Source organism: Myxocyprinus asiaticus, chromosome 14, assembly GCF_019703515.2.
Source record: "Myxocyprinus asiaticus isolate MX2 ecotype Aquarium Trade chromosome 14, UBuf_Myxa_2, whole genome shotgun sequence".
In the NCBI taxonomy this organism is placed as follows: Eukaryota; Metazoa; Chordata; class Actinopteri; order Cypriniformes; family Catostomidae; genus Myxocyprinus; species Myxocyprinus asiaticus.
Window position 1 is genome coordinate 11,846,826 of NC_059357.1, and position 20,961 is coordinate 11,867,786.

The 20,961-nt window shown below is 39.1% G+C and overlaps 1 long non-coding RNA gene across 2 annotated transcripts in view; it reads left to right on the plus strand.

Annotated features, from left to right (window-relative positions):
* The first annotated feature begins 7,121 nt into the window (after positions 1-7,121).
* The window catches only part of LOC127451602 (uncharacterized), a 43,492-nt gene continuing 29,652 nt past the window's right edge, over positions 7,122-20,961 (plus strand). Inside the window, exons 1-3 of one of the 2 annotated variants that reach the window (XR_007899116.1) lie at positions 7,122-7,229; positions 11,517-11,597; positions 12,285-12,387. This is a non-coding gene — a long non-coding RNA (uncharacterized LOC127451602). Of the gene's footprint in view, positions 7,230-11,516; positions 11,598-12,284; positions 12,919-20,961 lie in introns of those variants that run through there. The other variant, XR_007899115.1, reaches the window with a different exon arrangement.

Sequence of the window (20,961 nt, forward strand, 5' to 3'; positions counted from 1 at the left end):
GTTATGTAATGTGTTCAAATGTATCGCATTACAAGCCATTCACTATAGTTAAACTGTTTAGATGTCATAAGATTTGTGTGAAGAACAAGGTGAAAAGAGAAGTGTTTATGAATGGATAACCTGCTGTTTTACTTATGATTTGTGTGAAAGTGAATAAAAGGAAAAAAATTAGGTATTGTAATGTGATTCTATGAGTCTCTGCATATTAAGCTGGGATAGAAGAAAATATTTTAACAAAATTACACCCTTCATCTTTAGGGAAATTCCGTACAGAGATTTCAAATGATTACAAGGAGGCAGATGACTAAATACTAAACTAAGCAATATTGACAGGTGTGCGTGTGCATGCGTGCGTGCGTGCGTGCGTACATACATCCTGGATCTTGCGTTTTTCCAAACAGATTGTGTGCATATAAGCATTCATTATGACTTTTCCAATGTTAAGTACTTAACATCACAGGAATTAACATCAAAGTGTACGTATGTGTGTTTATAATTGTGATGTGAGGAACACCAGCACTTTGAATGTCACTGCCCATAGTCTCTGTGTAGTCCCTCCACCTCAGGGCTTCTGTTAGGATCTGTTTAATGAGTGCACCTTTGGGCCATGGTAAAAGGCCAAGAGCCTTTGTAATTATTGTGATTACAGTGAGTGGCAATCAAGGGCCAACCCGTCATTTTTCTCTCCACCTCCACACTGTCACCACTGCAGGGGGGAAAAGAGAGACATGGAGGATCGTGTGTGTGTGTGTGTGTGTGTGTGTGAATACGTGAAGAGTTTTGAGGGGCAGCAGCATCTGTCAATTTGTACAAGTTGTCAAGATGGCAGCTACATGCAGACGCATACACACACACACCCGATATTAATTAGCTCATTCCTCATGACATACAGCATTAACTGTGTGACATCCATTTCTGTCAGCTCACACACTTTGACAGGCAGTAGGATTTACCTACAGTATAACAGCCATCAGGGTGCTGGCTTATTATAAGTGTGTTGTATTATTCAGTATGTGTCTATATAGATAAGTGTTGGAAACGTAAATGAATGAGTGTTGATTAGGGCTAAATAATCAAATTATTAAGATAATTCAAAGATATTATTGTGGCAGATAAGTAAAGCACTGAATAGACATTACAAAAAGTGGCTTTAGAAGTCATAACATAAGTCCACAGCAAAACATTCTGCAAACAGTTTGAGGAAGACAAAATTTACATTCGGGTTGGAGGGCATTGTTAAATGTTTCTTTCTTATCAAATTTGAATAGTGGGTCTCGGAACCCGCCTGAATAGTGGGTCTCGGTCCGCTTCCAAACGAACTCTGGTGTGGTTCGATTGATATGTGAATGCAACATGGACCAAAGACATCTAAACGGACCAAAAACAGGAAGTAATTTGCCTAATACTGACCTCAAGCATACCTGGTTCTTCTCATCATAGGAGCTATGTTGCCCATTACAGCTCGATACAGGTGTCGGAACTGCCGTCAGCAATCCTTGCAGCATATCTTCATTTGTGTGTGCAACGGAGGAATTTCTGGTGCTGTTTTGACTCCTTTACACATTTTATTAGCTCTTCGTTTGTTCTCAGCTTGTAAAAGAATCACCATATATACATATATAATTATAACGAGCGCATTTCGCCCAGCAGCCAGCATTGTTTTGGATGTTCGGCAAGTTCCGTCGCAAAATATACATCATAAAAGCTGTCCAATCAGGTTGTGACTTTTCCTGTTGCCTTTCGTGTTATATCATTAGGTTTGGTGTTAAAAATGCCGGTGTGAACACTAAGCGAACCAGGACTAAATGTATAATTTTCTTTTTTGGTCCGGACCAAGAAAACCAAGAGAACCGAACTACAAGTGTGAACACACCCTTAGAGTGTACTCGAATGGAAGAGGCCACACACATAAAGGTAATGTCAAGTTAAGTTGACCTGTTAGTTGCGTTAATGCTGATGAGGGCTAGTTCTTGCACTCACAAATGATGCTGTCATTTTTTTATTTTTTTTATTTACGGTGCAACCTTGACAACAGAGAACGCAGTTGTGTTTTAGCTTTAGGGCTTCCTGCAGGTTGGTCACGCAGTGCTTGTTCGAGTTTGTTAATTCCAATGAGCCCAAGGCTTACATGTGTTGGTAAAGTTACAAATGTCAAACTTTTTTGGGTGTTTCTTTAAGGCCTTGTGGACTTTTTCCACACTCGCACTGATTTGTTTTTTTTGTTTTTTTTCCAGACTCATTTGTCCTATTAAGGCTAATTTCATACTGTAGCTGGCATGTATCCTAAATACACACTATTAAATAATATTTTCACACTTTTTGCATATTTTGACAAAATTATTGCTTGATTGGAAGTTATATAAAATAAACAAATATTCTGGTCTTAAAAATGTATATTTATGTTGCCGTGCTCACGACCCTCTGATTAAGAAATGGGCAGGACTCGAGGCAAACTGAATTTTTAGGGTCTTTTATTCCTGACTGCATCCAAAGGGAAGCAGCATTAAGAAAAGCTTTTGGGGAGTTAAAAAAAAAATATCTACTTTTCCCACTTCAAACTCTTGTGGTGTTTTTTATCAGAAAAATATTAAAGCTTGGTGAAAACAATATCACTTGGTTGAATAGAAAATTGCTCTGTTTTCCCTTCTGTGAGGTAGATCCTCAATGCTCAAACTGACAATAAATGAATTGTACATGAATTGCGGGACCTAAACCCAGAAATAAACACATAAACAATGGTAGTGGCCTGTATAACCCTCTGAAAATGTAATGAAACAGAAAAATGCATACATAAGGCCACACGTTTCATAAACACTCCTCATTAACATGCATAATAACAATGACTTCAGAGTATGTTATCTTGTATTTTAAAGCACAAATGAAACAGAATAAACATAGACCTTACATCACATAATACACTGTTATAAAATGTATGAACACTCTTACGAATGAAGTATGTGAATAAAAATCACTCCGTTCTGTCAAACACGCTCTGAAGTTCACAAAGAGGGCTCATAGAGTACTTTTATCTCCATTCTGGATTTAACAAGGGTTAACAATTTAACACAATTCCTTAACATTTAATTGTGAGCCAATAATCTCAGTATTTTTTTGTATTTATGTAATAACTCAACACGTATGCTCTTTGATGACTGTATATGAATACGCTCTCAACACAGGGAGAAATGTCTCTTACATGTGCTCACTGCAAATCAGCATCAATCGGCTCAACAAACATCCATCAGCTCAACAAACTCACCAGAGCCATTGTAAAATGAAGCCTACAAGGTTAGCATCAAAGCGCATAACGTCATGGTTACTTATGTAACCTCCATTCCCTGATGGAGGGAACAAGATGTTGTGTCGATGTAGTGACACTAGGGGTTACTCTTGGGAGCCCGAGACACCTCTGGTCTTTGACTACCCAAAAGATGGAGACAGTCAAGCCCAGTCGTGGCCTCTTTTCCCCTTCTTTTTTCCACTCCCTAAAAAAAGGGGGAATATCTGACTGGGCCGACCAGGTCTAGTCGAGGGGTGTCCCTCCCAAGGGGAGGACACCGTGGAGACCACACCTCGCCCAGAGAGAGGGGGGATATTTAAGTGGAAAATACGTCACATGGTCTTGCCGAACTATGTCGGAAGTATGTCATGTGGAGAAGTCTCATGGTAGGTCCTACCCAATGGGGGAGGAGTTACTACAAACATGGAGACTGTGGCAGAGGGGCCTCTGCCCAAGGAAGATGCAGTTTACAACAGGGAAACGAATTAGCGGAAGATATACATTGCATGGGGTTGCCTACAGGGAACCGCCACATGCAGAGCACCTACCCCAGAACAGGGCTTTTAGTTAGCACGTGTACTGGGCCGGCAGCGAGTCTCTCCGAAAACTTGCCTGCCACAGGGCTCGGAGGAAGTCAATCAGGGGACATAGTTTGTGAACACTACTGGGAGTTAATGGCGCACGTCTTCAGCTCAGAGGAGGTGAAAGGCGCTATGTGCAAGCAATACACCCGGCCGGCTGTCCCGGGCTTATCCGCTTGTATTGTGTGCCACTACCCGGGACGAAACCGGTTCCACCCGGAGGTTGTAGAACCTTGCAAAGGTGTTGGGTGTTGCCCAGCCCGCTGCTCTGCAAATGTCTGTTAGAGAGGCACCCCTGGCCATGGCCCAGGAGGCCACTACACCCCTGGTAGAATGGGCTCGTAGTGCTACTGGGGGCAGCACGTCCTGGGTTGGATATGCCATAGCTATGGCGTCAATGAGCCAGTGGGTGATCCTCTGCTTGGAGACAGCGCTTACTTTCCGCTGTGCACCAAAGCAGACAAAGAACTTATCATGGTTGCTTTGACAGCACACCACTCTTTAACAAGCGCGAGTGCTCTGAGTGAGAAGGGAACAAAGTCCCTTTGGAAGGGAATGTATGAGGTAAATTTTAAGAGAGTTATAATGATGTAGAGAGAAAAGAAAATAGATGTTACAGGTGTACTTTTAGTCTATAATACTTTATTTTAATTATATATTACTATAATTATACATATACTCTGCACCTGTCTACTGAGGTACTTCAACTTTACATTACTTGCGTTTGAACATCATATTTTCGGGCAAATTGGCATCTTTTTTTTTTTGAGACAAATGATGTTCATTTCCGTTGAAGCAAAGAATTGTGGGTTGTGAGTGCCCACGAAGGATACACCTCATGCATCCTCCGAATTCCCGTGAAAGAAGGTCACATTTGAAGGCTGCATTCAGAGTGTCCTACTCACTTTTCTGAAATGAGACAGCTTCGATGACGTATGCGGCTGACAAATGCAACCTCCAGAGGACGCAGCCTTCGAAACGAGACACAGCTTCTGTATTGACCTGTTCAATATGACGTCAATGTATGACCATGCTGCCATGTTTGTGACCAAAATTCCAAATACCTTCAATGTGCTGTGCTGTGGGATGTGGCAAAAGTGGCTAAATTTTTGTTTCAATTTATAAATCTCGAAAAGGTGACACTGCTGTGTAAATAACAGATCCAAAATTTAATTTTTCTTTCGATAAAGTTTAATCTTTTAAGTGACATGGCTTTATTTCGCCAAAGACAAGCAGCAATGAAGGCAGAGAGAGCAGGGATAAAAACACCTTTTGGGTCTTTGCTCATTCATTCAGACATGTCAGTTATCTGTACATGTGACAATTATATTTATAACACCATCGATTCAGATGCAATTAAACTGGAGATGCACATAGGACGATGTTATTCATAACACCCAGACTGTATAAAGGTATGCGCTAATTTTAACACGTTGTTATAAATAAAAAAGCACTATAATGTGAATATAAATTTAATATTTAATGTGTATATACTAATGTTAGTCAATAAACAACATATCATAAGATTATGATGTATACATTATTCACATCACCAGATTACAATTTAAGCATATTATTCTTATTCACTAATATGCCTCAGTTGCTTTCTGTGTATTCTCAATTAGTTAAAGCAGCTCTTATATTCATACAGATGGGATCATCACAGACATTTTGTAATATTTTGACCAAATCAGAGCAGAAAACAACACCAACATTTATAACTTCTGAATGAGAGATGTTCTCTGTGATGTACCGGTAGGCATTTGCACTCACCGGTTACACATCAGACTCACCGGTGTACGGAGTTAAATTGTGGCTAAAATATATTTAAATGTCCGCAAAAGTCAAATTTGGCAATATTTGTGCTGACCTCAGACCTGTATACACCTTTCCTGGGACTTTGCATGGATCAAAAGCGTTTTTTGAGGGTTTTTATTAATATTATTTTATGGGTGTTTTTCCATTCACCGCCCTTGTTTCCTCCCGCTGATGGTCGCAAATATGGCGGCTGAAAGGAAAAGTGATGTCACTGCAACAGGTCAATAGAATAGGCTTGTTCGAGATGCCAAACACCTTGCCTTGAAAGTAGACGAGAGAAGACAGCTGCAGTCAGGGGAGGAGTGAAATAAGAGTTGTCAAGTCGGACAATTCTCACTTCTCGTACTGGATCTGGACACCTTTGAGATCAAAGGCAGATATCATGGGATTCACATCCATGTGCTGTTGCTGATAAAGTGGATATGAATTCAATTCTGTTGCTTTAAAATGAAAATAAATATGATGAAAAAGACACTCAATGTACCTGTTCTTTAATTTCACCAATAAGACCTGTCTTTCCATCCATTTTTAGTTTAATAAAGACAAATATTTGAGATATTTCAGAAATATGATAAAAATCGCATATCCCATACAGAGATCGCACTGTCAGAGTGTTTGGAATATTCACATATAATTTGTACACATAAATCATGACTTAAAAAAATCAAACATTTTAGAAGAGAACGAAACATCACATCATGGTTGTTGTTTTTTTTATTTTTTATTATTCATTCAATGCCATAAGAACAAGAGGTATTTATACATATGTAACTGGTCCTGTTCGACCCGCTCCAAGTGGGATTCAAACCAGCATCTCCGGCATGGAAGGCGGGCATGCTAACGAGGAGGCTAAAGGCTACAACCCCTAGCGTCAGTCGCTAGTTTGCCTCTTGAGGCCAGGGGAGTGAGGTTTACACATACCGCACAGCTGTCATGTACCAGCTGGCTCCCGTTACACTCACCCCCCTAAACCTCGCTCCCATCGGGTCACGGCACCACTGTAACTGGTCCTGTTCGACCCGCTCTGAGCAGAATTCGTACCGGTGTCTCCGGCATGGGAGGCGGTCTCGCTAACGAGGAGACTAAAGGCTACAGCCCCTAGTGTCAGTCGCTAGTGCACCTCTGGAGGCCAGGGGAATGAGGTTTACACATATTGCACAGCTATCATGTACCAGCTTTCTCCCGTTATACATAGTCACCATAATAATATAAGTTACACTGCCAGACACAATATTTTACATACATATTAGTTATTTTAAAACTTTACATGTTTTCAATGCTTTTTAGTTATTTGTTTTTCATCACGGTTGCTTAAGCCAATGAGCATTATGCTGTGTTGTCAGCAAGTCGTTTCCCATCATGCTTGCAGTTTGCACAGCTGGAAAAATCCAGCACTGTTAAAAAAGAGAGTTGTGACACTGCCATAGACTTCTGTTGTAATCGGAGAATGCGGAAGTGACGCGTGTCGTGGGGCAACCGACAATTCCAAACACTGAATAGTTCCAGCACTGAACCCTATTCATTTCAGTGTTTCTCAAGCACACTTGCTGGTAAGTTGATGAAATGACTTAACATTAACATTTTAATGCATTAGCTGACCTCTCATGAATCTAGTCATTAGTGGTATTTTATGTTGCCAGCTCTAGTTAATGTTTATTATTAGATAATAGCTAGTTAGATTCTTAATGCAGTTAGATAACGTGAGCAACACTTTACTAGCTATCATAACCAGATGTCAGTTAGCCTACATTTACCTCAAATTAATTGCAGTTATTGGCATTCATTAACACAAAGTTTATCTTCGGTGATTAGATTTGTTGTTAAAGTTAACAACACTTAGTACAAGACCATACCGTATTAGTGCACCTAATTTCAATGAATGGTAGCTAGCTTAACTAGATAACATGGCTAGCTTGTATCTAGCAAGGTTGTTCCTTGGTTAATTCAGTCATTGGTTAATTCACTCTGTGTGTAGAGTAGCCAAAAACTGTACTCAAGTAAAAGTACTAACATAAATAATTACTTGAGTAAGAGTAAGAAAGTATCCAATTAAAAGAGTACTCAAGTAGTGAGTAGCTCGTTACTTTCACAAATGACATAATAGACGTTAACTCCCCTATATTCCATTACATAATACACATTTAACCTGTATTACAGAATTATTATTATTATTAATGGAAATTCTGTCATCATTCACCGTCATGTTGTTCCAAACCCATATTACTTTCTTTCTTCCATGCAAAACAATAAGGAGATATTAGACAGAATGTTTTCCTGAGTCACTATTTACTTTCAGTGATTTTTTTTTTCTCCATATTTTGAAAGTGAATGGTGACTGAGAATGTTGGTCCTTAACATTCTGTCTAACATATTTTATGTTCCACATAATACAAAGGGTCACATGGGTTTGGAACAACATGAAGGTAGGGAAATGACAACAGAATATTAAATTATGGCTGAGCTATCACTTTAAAGGTATAGTTCACCCAAAAATTAAAATTCTCTCATCATTTACTCACCCTTATGCCATCCCAGATATGTATGACTTTCTTTCTTCTGCAGAACACAAATTAAGATTTTTATTTTTTTACACTAGACAACGGTTAATTGCCCACAATCCACCACGGGGATGACACACAAGCTGGGAGTTTACTGCTTCCTTCACTCCTGCAATGTTTTATTTCATGCTGAATGTATTAAATTACTTTTTGACAAATCATTACTTTATTAAAATAACATAATAACATATAGAGAGGTAAAGCATACAGATGCATTTTAAAATGTACTCTTTATTTGATCAAATGTGTTTACTATTTATATTAACATACAGTATATATTAAAAATGACAAAAAGAACAAAGATTTATTGTATTAATAATTATTTTATTTATCACACATTATACATATATACAGTGAAATTCTTTTTTTCACATATCTCAGCTAAGCTGGAGCAGATAGGGTCAAGGGCCTTGCTCAAGGGCCCAACAGTGGCATCTTGGTGGTGCTGGGGTTTGAATCCCTGACCTTCTGATCAGTAATCCAGAGCCTTAACTGCTGAGCCACCACTGCCCCTAAAAAATATATTATTTAATAAGAATAACAAGTAAGGCCCAAGTATTTTAAAAGTGCATACAGGTGCATCTCAATAAATTAGAATGTCGTGGAAAAGTTCATTTATTTCAGTAATTCAACTCAAATTGTGAAACTCGTGTATTAAATAAATTCAATGCACACAGACTGAAGTAGTTTAAGTCTTTGGTTCTTTTAATTGTGATGATTTTGGCTCACATTTAACAAAAACCCACCAATTCACTATCTCAAAAAATTAGAATATGGTGACATGCCAATCAGCTAATCAACTCAAAACACCTGCAAAGGTTTCCTGAGCCTTCAAAATGGTCTCTCAGTTTGGTTCACTAGGCTACACAATCATGGGGAAGACTGCTGATCTGACAGTTGTCCAGAAGACAATCATTGATACCCTTCACAAGGAGGGTAAGCCACAAACATTCATTGCCAAAGAAGCTGGCTGTTCACAGAGTGCTGTATCCAAGCATGTTAACAGAAAGTTGAGTGGAAGGAAAAAGTGTGGAAGAAAAAGATGCACAACCAACCAAGAGAACCGCAGCCTTATGATTGTCAAGCAAAATCGATTCAAGAATTTGGGTGAACTTCACAAGGAATGGACTGAGGCTGGGGTCAAGGCATCAAGAGCCACCACACACAGACATGTCAAGGAATTTGGCTACAGTTGTCGTATTCCTCTTGTTAAGCCACTCCTGAACCACAGACAACGTCAGAGGCGTCTTACCTGGGCTAAGGAGAAGAAGAACTGGACTGTTGCCCAGTGGTCCAAAGTCCTCTTTTCAGATGAGAGCAAGTTTTGTATTTCATTTGGAAATCAAGGTCCTAGAGTCTGGAGGAAGGGTGGAGAAGCTCATAGCCCAAGTTGCTTGAAGTCCAGTGTTAAGTTTCCACAGTCTGTGATGATTTGGGGTGCAATGTCATCTGCTGGTGTTGGTCCATTGTGTTTTTTGAAAACCAAAGTCACTGCACTCGTTTACCAAGAAATTTTGGAGCACTTCATGCTTCCTTCTGCTAACCAGCTTTTTAAAGATGCTGATTTCATTTTCCAGCAGGATTTGGCACCTGCCCACACTGCCAAAAGCACCAAAAGTTGGTTAAATGACCTTGGTGTTGGTGTGCTTGACTGGCCAGCAAACTCACCAGACCTGAACCCCATAGAGAATCTATGGGGTATTGTCAAGAGGAAAATGAGAAACAAGAGACCAAAAAATGCAGATGAGCTGAAGGCCACTGTCAAAGAAACCTGGGCTTCCATACCACCTCAGCAGTGCCACAAACTGATCACCTCCATGCCACGCCGAATTGAGGCAGTAATTAAAGCAAAAGGAGCCCCTACCAAGTATTGAGTACATATACAGTAAATGAACATACTTTCCAGAAGGCCAATAATTCACTAAAAATGTTTTTTTTTATTGGTCTTATGATGTATTCTAATTTTTTGAGATAGTGAATTGGTGGGTTTTTGTTAAATGTAAGCCAAATTCATCACCAAAGACTTAAACTACTTCAGTCTGTGTGCATTGAATTAATTTAATACACGAGTTTCACAATTTGAGTTGAATTACTGAAATAAATAAACTTTTCCACGACATTCTAATTTATTGAGATGCACCTGTATGTGACAAAAGTGCATTGTTTCTGTGACAGCCCCAGAGCTCCGACACTCGGTGTATACGTCAGCGTCCGAATTCACTCACTCATTTCGTTCACTCACTGCTGAGATGTAGTTGTAGAAATCGTGAATGAGTGAACAAGTGAACGATTTCGGACACAGCCACTCTCTTCGCCATACGATCGCCTCGCACCCGCACATCTCTTACACGCGTGCTTCACGCCCCTCTCTGTGCACGCGCAGAAATGCTGTCTGTTCGCGCTCCAGTTGTCAATCACGCAGACGGCAGAGCAAAAGGCATTTACACTTAACTTGGATGTTTACATGGATTTATACAGCTAATCAGCCCGAAGTAGCTGTAATAGTTTTCCAGTAAATGTGTAAAAACTGCTCATGACATGTGGGACGAGGGACAAAGCACACTGATATATTGCTGCACTGATTTAAAAATGTACACTTAAAAACTGATGTCATAAGAGCCCAGTTACAGAATCACCCTGAAAATGACCATCACATTACATAGAAAAGCCCGCGTTGTCATTAGAGCCAAAACTTACCTCGACGTGCTGCCTTATGTTGAAGCTATGATTTTAATCTTGAAATATCAGCATGTCTTGGTGTTAAATGAAGGCATTGCATGACGAAACTATTCTTTTTTTCACTGTGCGGAGTGAAGAAAGTGTTTCACTTTGAAGAGTTTGATGCTGCAGCATTGATGACTTGAGTGACCGTCTGTGTCAGCTGTGTGAACTTCCGCTCTCGTAAAAGTCCCATTCAATAATCTCTCAATAAATTACACATTAACTAAAATTAAACCCAGTAATGTAATAACAGGAACGCCACCCACTGTAAAGTAAAAGTTAAAAAACAATCAGTAGAAATTTACTTGTGCGAGAGTAAAAAGTACCAACTTTTAAACCTACTCTAAAAGTATTTTTTTATTTTTTTTTAAACTTACTCAAGTTAATGTAACAAAGTTAATGTAGCGCGTTACTACCCACCTCTGCATTACACACATCGTTTGTTAGACAGTGCATCAGTGGTGGGTGATAAGATCAGCAGCATAAATATGGATGATCATAGTAAAAAGAAAGTATAACTACAGATAGCTAATTACTTTACATATTTTTCTGTTGAAGAGCTGACATGTGAAACCATGGGAGACTGACTTTGATGACCTAGTAAGCCAGTTATCTACAAATGATCCAAAAAGCAATAAGGTATGTAATTGTCAGAAACAGCTCTCTGTATCCTCCAAAATAATCATAGAGTTGAATCAACACCTCTAAACAACAAAAACTGAACATTATAACATTATAATGAAGGTAGGATTTATTGCAGGACTGTTAGACTGTAGTAGTTTTAGCTCTGTGTACCTAATAAACTGGCAGCTGCATATATCCTTATTGGCTTCATAGAAATACCAAAATCGTACTGTAATTTTTTTAAATAAAAAAAATAAAATAATATATAATAGTAAGAGGTAAAGTATTTTTTATAGGTGCTGTCGTTTTATTTCTCAATTTCACTCATTCATTTCAGCCATATCACTTTCCAGGAATTGCATAAAAGTGTCCCATATTTCACTGAATTTATTTAATTTCCCTCTGACAACATAAGTTAATTTCTCCAAAGCAAGGCAGATCGATCTATATCTAAGTTAGATGTTATGAATACTACTTCAGTTTCCAGAGAAGGGGTGCCAATTAACCCCTACCTGCCTTACATTAATTATAGGATGAGTTTTTCCCTTATACTCTCATGCTAAATTCGACTGTAAATCCACATTTTAAAGCTTTTTTAAAATTTAAAAAAAGTTTCTTCTCGGGGGACCATGCCCCTGGACCCCTGATGAGTTTGCACCCCTGATAATAAATTGTTTCTGTATTGTTACTTTTGTTATTAAGGAGATTGCTTGTCACCAGGCACATTCACATGGTGTTGCCTAGCAGTGGTCACGAGTGGAGGGAACTGCTGAAATGTTGCTAAGGATTAACCCGATTCCTGATGGTGAGGAACACACCCCATGTCCACAATGTCTGAAACCTTGTAATTGTAGGAAGGAGAAGTTTAGGTGTTGGGCTAGCCTACAGGTGTAAGGTTGGTTTGGGATTTGTACAGACTGGTCAATGTATTTGGACAATGACACAATTTTTGGTTATTTGGCTCTGTCATTCAGCACATTGGATTTGAAATGAAACAATGATTAGGAGTTTAAAATGCAGACTTTCAGCTTTAGTATGAGGTTATTATTTGGTCATCAAATTCAAAGAATCTGCAACCAAGTACTAAATATGATCATTTTATTTAGGTTTATAGGAACTTGTGCAATAACTTTTGGTCCTCTGAAAATCGCAGTCTATCAAATGGCTATAATTACTATATGATTCACTTGATACATCTGAAAATACCCACAAATTTAAGCTGAGAGTTTGCACTTGAAGTCCATAGTCATTGTTTAATTTCAGATTCAATGTACAGATGGACAGATATCATGTTGGACAGATATCATGCCAATGTCCAAATACGTATGGACCTAACTGTAGGTGTGTACTCTCACTTTTGTAATCTCTACCTCATTAAAATCTTTGGGAAACATTGGCTTTTGATGTGTATTTAATCTGATAAACACTGATAGGGAATACTTTTACTTTTGGTACTTTAAGTAAATTTGGCTGATAATACTTACATAAGTAAGGTTTTGAATGCAGGACTTTTACTTGTAGTGGAGTATTTTCACAGTGTGGTATTAGTACTTTAGTAAAAGATCTGAATACATCTTCCACCACTGTCTGCTGTCAGTGGAATGCCCTCACCCAATGCAATGGCTATTGTGAACACTTTTATGCCTTTCCTGGCCTGCTTTTTGCCATCTTTCTCTCCCTGTAGGAGGTTGAATGAGTTAAGCCAATGAGCATTGACAGCACTTATTTCACTCCTCCCCTGACTGCAGCCATCTACTCTCGTCTACTTTCAAGGCGAGGCGTTCGGCATCTCAAACGAGCCTGTTCGAGATGTCAAACGCCTCGCCTTGAAAGTAGATGAGAGTAGGCGGCTGCAGTCAGGGGAGGAGTGAAATAAATGCTTTCAAGTCGGACAGTTCTCACTTCTCGTAGTGGATCAGCCGCTACGAGATCAAAGGCAGATATCGTGGTATTCACGTTCATACGCTGTTGCTGATAAAGGATATAATTTAAATTCTGTTGCTTTATATTGAAAATAATAAACTCTACTCTCGTCTACTTTCAACACATCCTACCTCTTCTGCCGTTACATTCCCTTGCACTGTATATAACAGATTTGTATTTGCACTGCGTATATACAGTCATGTGAAAATAAATTACACCCTCCTTGAATTCTAGGGTTTAAAAATCATCTGATCCTTAGCAGGTCTTAAAATTAGGTAAATACAACCTCAGATGAACAACAACACATGACATATTACACCGTGTCATGATTTATTTAACAAAAATAAAGCCAAAATGGAGAAGCCATGTGTGGAAAAACTAAGTACACCCTTACTGCTTCCATGGGAATTAAGAGGCTAAGTAGTAGCCAGATGCTGCTAATCAAATGCCCTTGATTAACTGATCATCAGCAAGTGTGACCACCTCTATAAAAGCCGAAATTTTAGCAGTTTGCTGGTCTGGAGCATTCAGGTGTGTGTTAACACAATGCCAAGGAGGAAAGACATCAGCAATGATCTTAGAGAAGCAATTGTTGCTGCCCATCAATCTGGGAAGGGTTATATATCTACAGTGAGAAAGATTATTCACAAGTGGAAAACATTCAAGACAGTTGCCAATCTTCCCAGTAGTGGACGTCCCAGCAAATTTGCCCCAAGGTCAGACCGTGCAATGCTCAGAGAAATTGCAAAAAACCCAAGAGTTACATCTCAGACTCTACAGGCCTCAGTTAGCATGTTAAATGTTAAAGTTCATGACAGTACAATTAGAAAAAGACTGAACAAGTATGGTTTGTTTGGAAGGGTTGCCAGGAGAAAGCCTCTTCTCTCTAAAAAGAACATGGCAGCATGGCTTAGGTTTGCAAAGTTGCATCTGAACAAACCACAAGACTTCTGGAACAATGTCCTTTAGACAGACGAGACCAAAGTGGAGATGTTTGGCCATAATGCACAGCGCCACGTTTGGCGAAAACCAAACACAGCATATCAGCACAAAAACCTCATGCCAACTGTCAAGCACGGTGGTGGAGGGGTGATGATTTGGGCTTGTTTTGCAGCCACAGGACCTGGGCATCTGCAGTCACTGAGTCGACCATGAAATCCTCTGTATACCAAAGTATTCTAGAGTCAAATGTGAGGCCATCTGTCCGACAGCTAAAGCTTAGCCAAAATTGGGTCATGCAAAAGGACAATGATCCCAAGCACACCAGCAAATCTACAACAGAATGGCTGAAAAAGAAAATCAAGGTGTTGCAATGGCCGAGTCAAAGTCCAGACCTCAACCCAATTGAAATGCTGTGGCGGGACCTTAAGAGAGCTGTGCACAAACAAATGCCCATAAACCTCAATGAACTGAAGCAACGTTGTAAAGAAGAGTGGGCCAAAATTCCTCCAAAATGATGTGAGAGACTGATAAAGTCATACAGAAAACGAATACTTGAAGTTATGGCTGCTAAAGATGGTTCTACAAGCTATTGAATCATAAGGTGTACTTAGTTTTCACACATGGCTTCTCCATTTTGCCTTTATTTTTGTTAAATAAATCATGACACGGTGTAATATGTCATGTGTTGTTGTTCATCTGAGGTTGTATTTACCTAATTTTAAGACCTGCTAAGGATCAGATGATTTTTATTATGTCCTGATACATTTACATTTACATTTATTCATTTGGCAGATGCTTTTATCCAAAGCGACTTACAAAAGAGGAACACATAAGCGAATCATCATAAGGATGATTCAAACAGTGGTACAAAAAGCGGCATGTTACAAAGTTTCACTAGCATCAGAATAGCATTCAAAACAGATTAAAGTGCAACAAGGAAAATGTTTTTTTTTTGTTTGTTTTTTTGTGACTGGTTAAGTGCTCATGGAAAAGCCGTTTTTTGAAGACAGAAAATGAGTCAGCTTCATGGATGAATTTGGGAAGGTCATTCCACCAACATGGTATGATGAAGCCGAAAGTCCGGGAAAGTGTTTTGGTGCCTCTTTGTGTTGGTACAACAAGGCGACGTTCCTTAGCTGACTGCAGGCTTCTAGTGGGCGTGTAGCTCTGCAGAAATGATTTTAGGTATGCTGGAGCAGACCCAGTGACTGTTTTGTATGCCAGCATCAGAGCCTTGAACTTGATACATGCATCAACAGGCAGCCAGTGAAGAGAGAGACAAGGAGTTGTGTAACATGCGCTCTCTTTGGTTCATTAAAGACCAGACGTGCTGCTGCATTCTGAATCATTTGCAGGGGTCTAATTGCACATGCAGGGAGGCCTGCAATGAGAGCGTTACCGTAGTCCAGTCTAGTTATGACAAGTGACTGAACAAGAAGTCGTGTGGCATGTTCAGAGAGGAAGGGTCTTATCTTCCTGATATTGTAGAGTGTAAATCTACATGATCTTGCAGTCTTTGAGATGTGGTCTGTGAAATTTAGGTTGTTATCGATGGTTACCCCTAGATTTCTGACCGTTTTGGAAGGCGTTACTGTAGTTGCTCCCAGCTGCATGGTGATGTTGTATTCAACAGCAGGTACGTAAAACCATAAAATTCAAGGAGGGCGTACTTTCTTTTTCACATGACTGTATATATATATATATATATATATATATATATATATATATATATATATATATATATATATCATTGGTATTTAAAATACAGTTACATTCAAAAAGTATTTTGATTACTGAAGAGATTACTTTGCATTTTATTGTCATTTGTTTCATTTAATATTTAGTCCTTTCAGATGGAAAACATTTATACATATAAATGATGCGATCCAAAGTGCATTTTAACAGCGGTGAAACACTTTCTTATGATGTGTTATTCATACGAGCAGACAGAGAAGTAAGTTTGAAGTAAGTTTGGAGCACAAGAAATAGAAATAAACCTTGTGTAAATTGTCCGCTTTACGCTAAGCTAAAGTGCTATTTCTAGCCATTTTACATGCACATGTTTCCAGGCACGATCATATTTTTTATCAAGAAAATTCACATTGGATCATAATTTTTTTTTTTTTTTTTTTTTCTAGTAAGACCTTTGATATTAGGGCAAAAATCATATTCTTGATAATAATTTTTGAATTGTTTTCTTGTAAAAATATCTATAAATCCTTAAAACAAGATCAATTTGATTTATTTTGTTTTAGAAACAACACTGCATAAGATATTTAGGTTTTTCAGAGAATGTATTTTTAACATGTGTATTTTGTCTTACTGTACTGGCAGAGTTTTTTTAGTCAAAACAAGTGAAAAAATCTACCAGTGCTGAAGAAGTAATCCAAAGTATTTAGAATACATTACTGGCCTTGAGTAATCTAACGGAATATGTTACAAATTACATTTTACAGCATGTATTCTGTAATCTGTAGTGGAATACATTTAAAAAGTAACCCTCCCAACCCTATATATATATATATACAGGGTTGGGTAGTAACGGAATACATGTAACGGGACTACGTATTTAAAATACAAAATATTAGTAACATTACAGTTACAGTTTAAATCATTGGTAATCAGAATATAGCTACATTCAAAATGTATTTTGATTACTGAGGAGATTACTTTGCATTTTATTTTCATTTGTTTTATTTCATGTTTATACTACTCAGTTGGAAAACATTTATCCATATAAACAATGTAATCTGAGGAGCTTTCGAACAGCAGTGAAACACTTTCTTAAGATGTTACATTCATACAAGTTCATACTGTTGTGAGTGAAAATGTGCTATCAGGCGCAGCTGATACAGTTCTACTCAGCAGTCATTGAGTCTGTCCTCTGCACATCAATAACTGTCTGGTTTGGTTCAGCTACGAAATCAGTTCGGACTGCTGAGAGGATTATTGGTTGCCCCCTATCTGCACAATCTAAAAATAAAGGGTTCTGTGTGAATGATGAACATTGTGTGACACATAAAAATGTAGGCTAACTAACCTGGTGAGAGACATTTGTCATCCCTCCCGAGGAGTCGGCGTCTCTTCTCTGGTGGCCTCTCGTAACCCAGAAACAGGATGGGGTATGGGTTGTCCTCCATTGGCTTTTTGTCGACAAAATGAAACGAGCACACATGAACCGTTTTGGAAGTTCTGTTTTTTTAACCATGCTCGTTTAGCTTCATCATCGTGTGGGAGGCGATGGAAACGGTACCAACGCTGACAGGAGCAGTCTGCCTTTGTTTTTGGTCTGTGTATGCAACACTCTTGCTTAAGCCACAGATTAAGCTTCACCTGGTTGTATGTACAGCCATGAACTGCACATGTTGTCCCTGAACACCGTAAGGACATCATAACGTGTTCCAGATGAAACGAGTGTTAAGTGCAAATGCCCCTCTCATATCTCATATTATCATGTTTCTTCAAGTTTGGTTTTTAAACCAGATGAATGAAATGGCTTAAAAAAAAATATTAACCTCTTTACTCTTAACATTAAACATAATGAGTGCTATAATTGTTTTCAGTTATGTGCAACCTGAACATATCTGTTAACATATCAAAAAAAAAAAACTTGTTGTTTCATGAGCCTTTAATTGGGAATTCAGAATCAGGTCTGCATGGCATCCTCATTCTGGTTGTGTTGGTCAGTTAATATGCATTTTCCCGTATTTTTATTAATTAAGCTTTTGCATGCTTTTGCCTATGTAACCGGTCCTGCTTGACCTGCTCTGCACGGGATTCGATCCGGCGTCGCCGGCGTGGGAGGAGGCTAAAAGCTACAGCCTCTAGCGTCAGTTGCTAGTGCGCCTCTTGAAGCCAGGGGAGTGAGGTTTACACATACCACACAGCTATCACATACCAGCTGGCTCCCGTTACACTCACAGCCATAAACCTCACTCCCATCCGGGTCACGGCACCACTGTGAACTGGTCCTGCTCGACCCACTCTGAGTGGGACTCGAACCGAATCGGGCACGCTAACGAGGAGGCTAAAGGCTACAGCCTCTAGCGTCAGCCGCTAGTGTGCCTCTTGGGGCCAGGGGAGTGAGGTTTACACACTGCACAGTTACCTACCAGCTGGCAACCATTACACTCACCCCCCTAAACCTCACTCCCATCTGGGTCATGGCACCACTGTAACCGGTCCTGCTTGACACGTTCCAAACCGGTGTCGCCGGCATGGGAGGCAGGCGCGCTAACAAGGAGGCTAAAGGCTACAGCCTCTAGCATCAATCGCTAGTGCGCATCTTAAGGCCAGGGAATTGAGGTTTACACATACCGTAGAGCTATCACGTACCAGCTGGCTCCTGTTACACCTACAAGATTCCAACCAGCTGTTAGCAGACTTTCTTGTTTCTTGGTGAACAATCCCTTTAAGGTGCTCAGCTTCCAGTTGTAATTTATGCAAAGGTGCAACAGAAACTCCAAGTAAAATTTTAAATTGCAGACTTGGTAATAAACTGCCATCTTCCCTTTACTGTAGGTACTATTAAAAAGCTAAAGCCGTTTGGAACATTTTTAATGTATGACTATTTTTATCAGAATTACAGCTGTGACTGAAAGGAGAAGAACTGAATAATCCTGAATCCTCAGTACAATTCTTCTTTCAGTCATTTGGGTAATCCTGCACAGAACATTTGACCATTCAGAAGAAAAGCAATAACTCCAATCATTACACCTAAAATTTAACATTCTCAGCAAGTTGTAATTAGATAGTCCTATTATTTGCTACTAAACTTCAGTGAATTTTGAAACAAATGTTATGAGGGAGTGTTCATATTTTCCACTGTTAGTTGACAAAATGTGCCAGATAATTTTGAACAGCAGCAGAGGTGTGATACGTCATCATGCCATCAGTCATTCAGTCTGTTCTATGGTTATTTATTACCAGAATGTATTAAAATTGTAATTCAGGTCACAGTTTTATTTCCAGGTTGCCAGGTCATAGTGTCATTTCCATATAGGTCACAGTGTTATGCATTAAATAGTTTAAATAATTTATAGCCTTTTGTAGCTAACAGCCGAAAATTTGATTGGTGCATGTGTGCGGAAAACTCGCTGCCATGATGCTAGGGCGTTCTATGTGGTTGTCAGGGCATTGCTTTGCAGTTACTAGGGTGTTTTGAGTGGTTGTAAGAGCACTGTTGTGCAGTTAGTAAGCTGTTCAGGGTGGTTTCTTGGGCATTGCTAGGTGCTTGATAGAGCGTACTGGGTAGGTTGATAGGTGGCTATTTAAAGGCCCAATTGAAAAGAGCCCACCGCAGGTCTCTATGATATTTTCATCTCTATATGTGGCTTGGATCCTTCATTGTAATAGCTATGTGATTTTTTTTTTTTTCACCCGATTAACAAAAATCACAATTCGGATTAGTTAGAATAACACATCTTTCCTCAAAAAGCCACACAATTATGGGAATTGTTCATGTCCATAGCACAAATAGTGAAGAATGAGATATGTGCCAACGTTTACTACCAATGAACAATAGTAATATTGATGCTTTCATTAGTGTAAGCACCATTAATTATATAATCCCTTTTGTTACTTGATTTGTCTAAGGGAAAACACATAGCCGTCACACCGATTTTGAGCTGAAATGACAGTTCGGGTGGTTTTATTTGGATCCTCATGGCCATATTGCACATTAATTCGATGATTAAATACAAACTAGCCCATAATTAGCCTATCTATCAGCTCACAATCATATTTCAGATGTATTTTATTTTGAAGAAATAGTTCAAGAGTTCATTATTCATCCGTGTATCACTCTGAGGCTAAGCACTTGTCACCTAATATACAGTAGCTAAAAGTTCAAGAACACAGCTCAAGTAATTACTTGCCCATCTCACACACATTCTTTATCTGTATCAGATGATATGTCACATTTCTCCCCTGCTTCCATCAGAAAATCTCAAAGAGGACCATGTTTTACTAATACTCTACACTCTAATTCATATGTCAGTGCAAAAACCTGCATCATGTTCACTAACCACACGCAATTCCTTTAACCAGGTGCTAAATGCGCTGATATAGTGCTGCACCATAAGAATTTAAATATAATAAATTGCACCTTACTCACAAAACTCAGTGCTGACTGCCTGGTGCAGTTAACGTTGGGGTAAATGGAAAGATATGTTAGTGTAAAACATTTTCAATTATGTAAGTTGTAATTCATCAAATGATGTGTGATAATTGTAATTCATCGTTACAACCTGTGGAGTAAAACATTCTCTCTGCATTTTGATGACCCGATTCAAGTGTCAGGATGGCAGTGGTGGAATGATGCTGTACAGTCCCTGTAAAGTATGCCAGATTGTGGTCAGTCTGCTTCACATTACCACAATCTGGCACCTAGCACTCAAAACCGGCCCACAAGATTGGAATTGCTGCAGGCAAATTGCATTCAGCACACATTTGTGCTGTGTTTGCCTAATTAGCATTATTCCTTCAGTGAATTGGGTGCTAAACAATGCATACA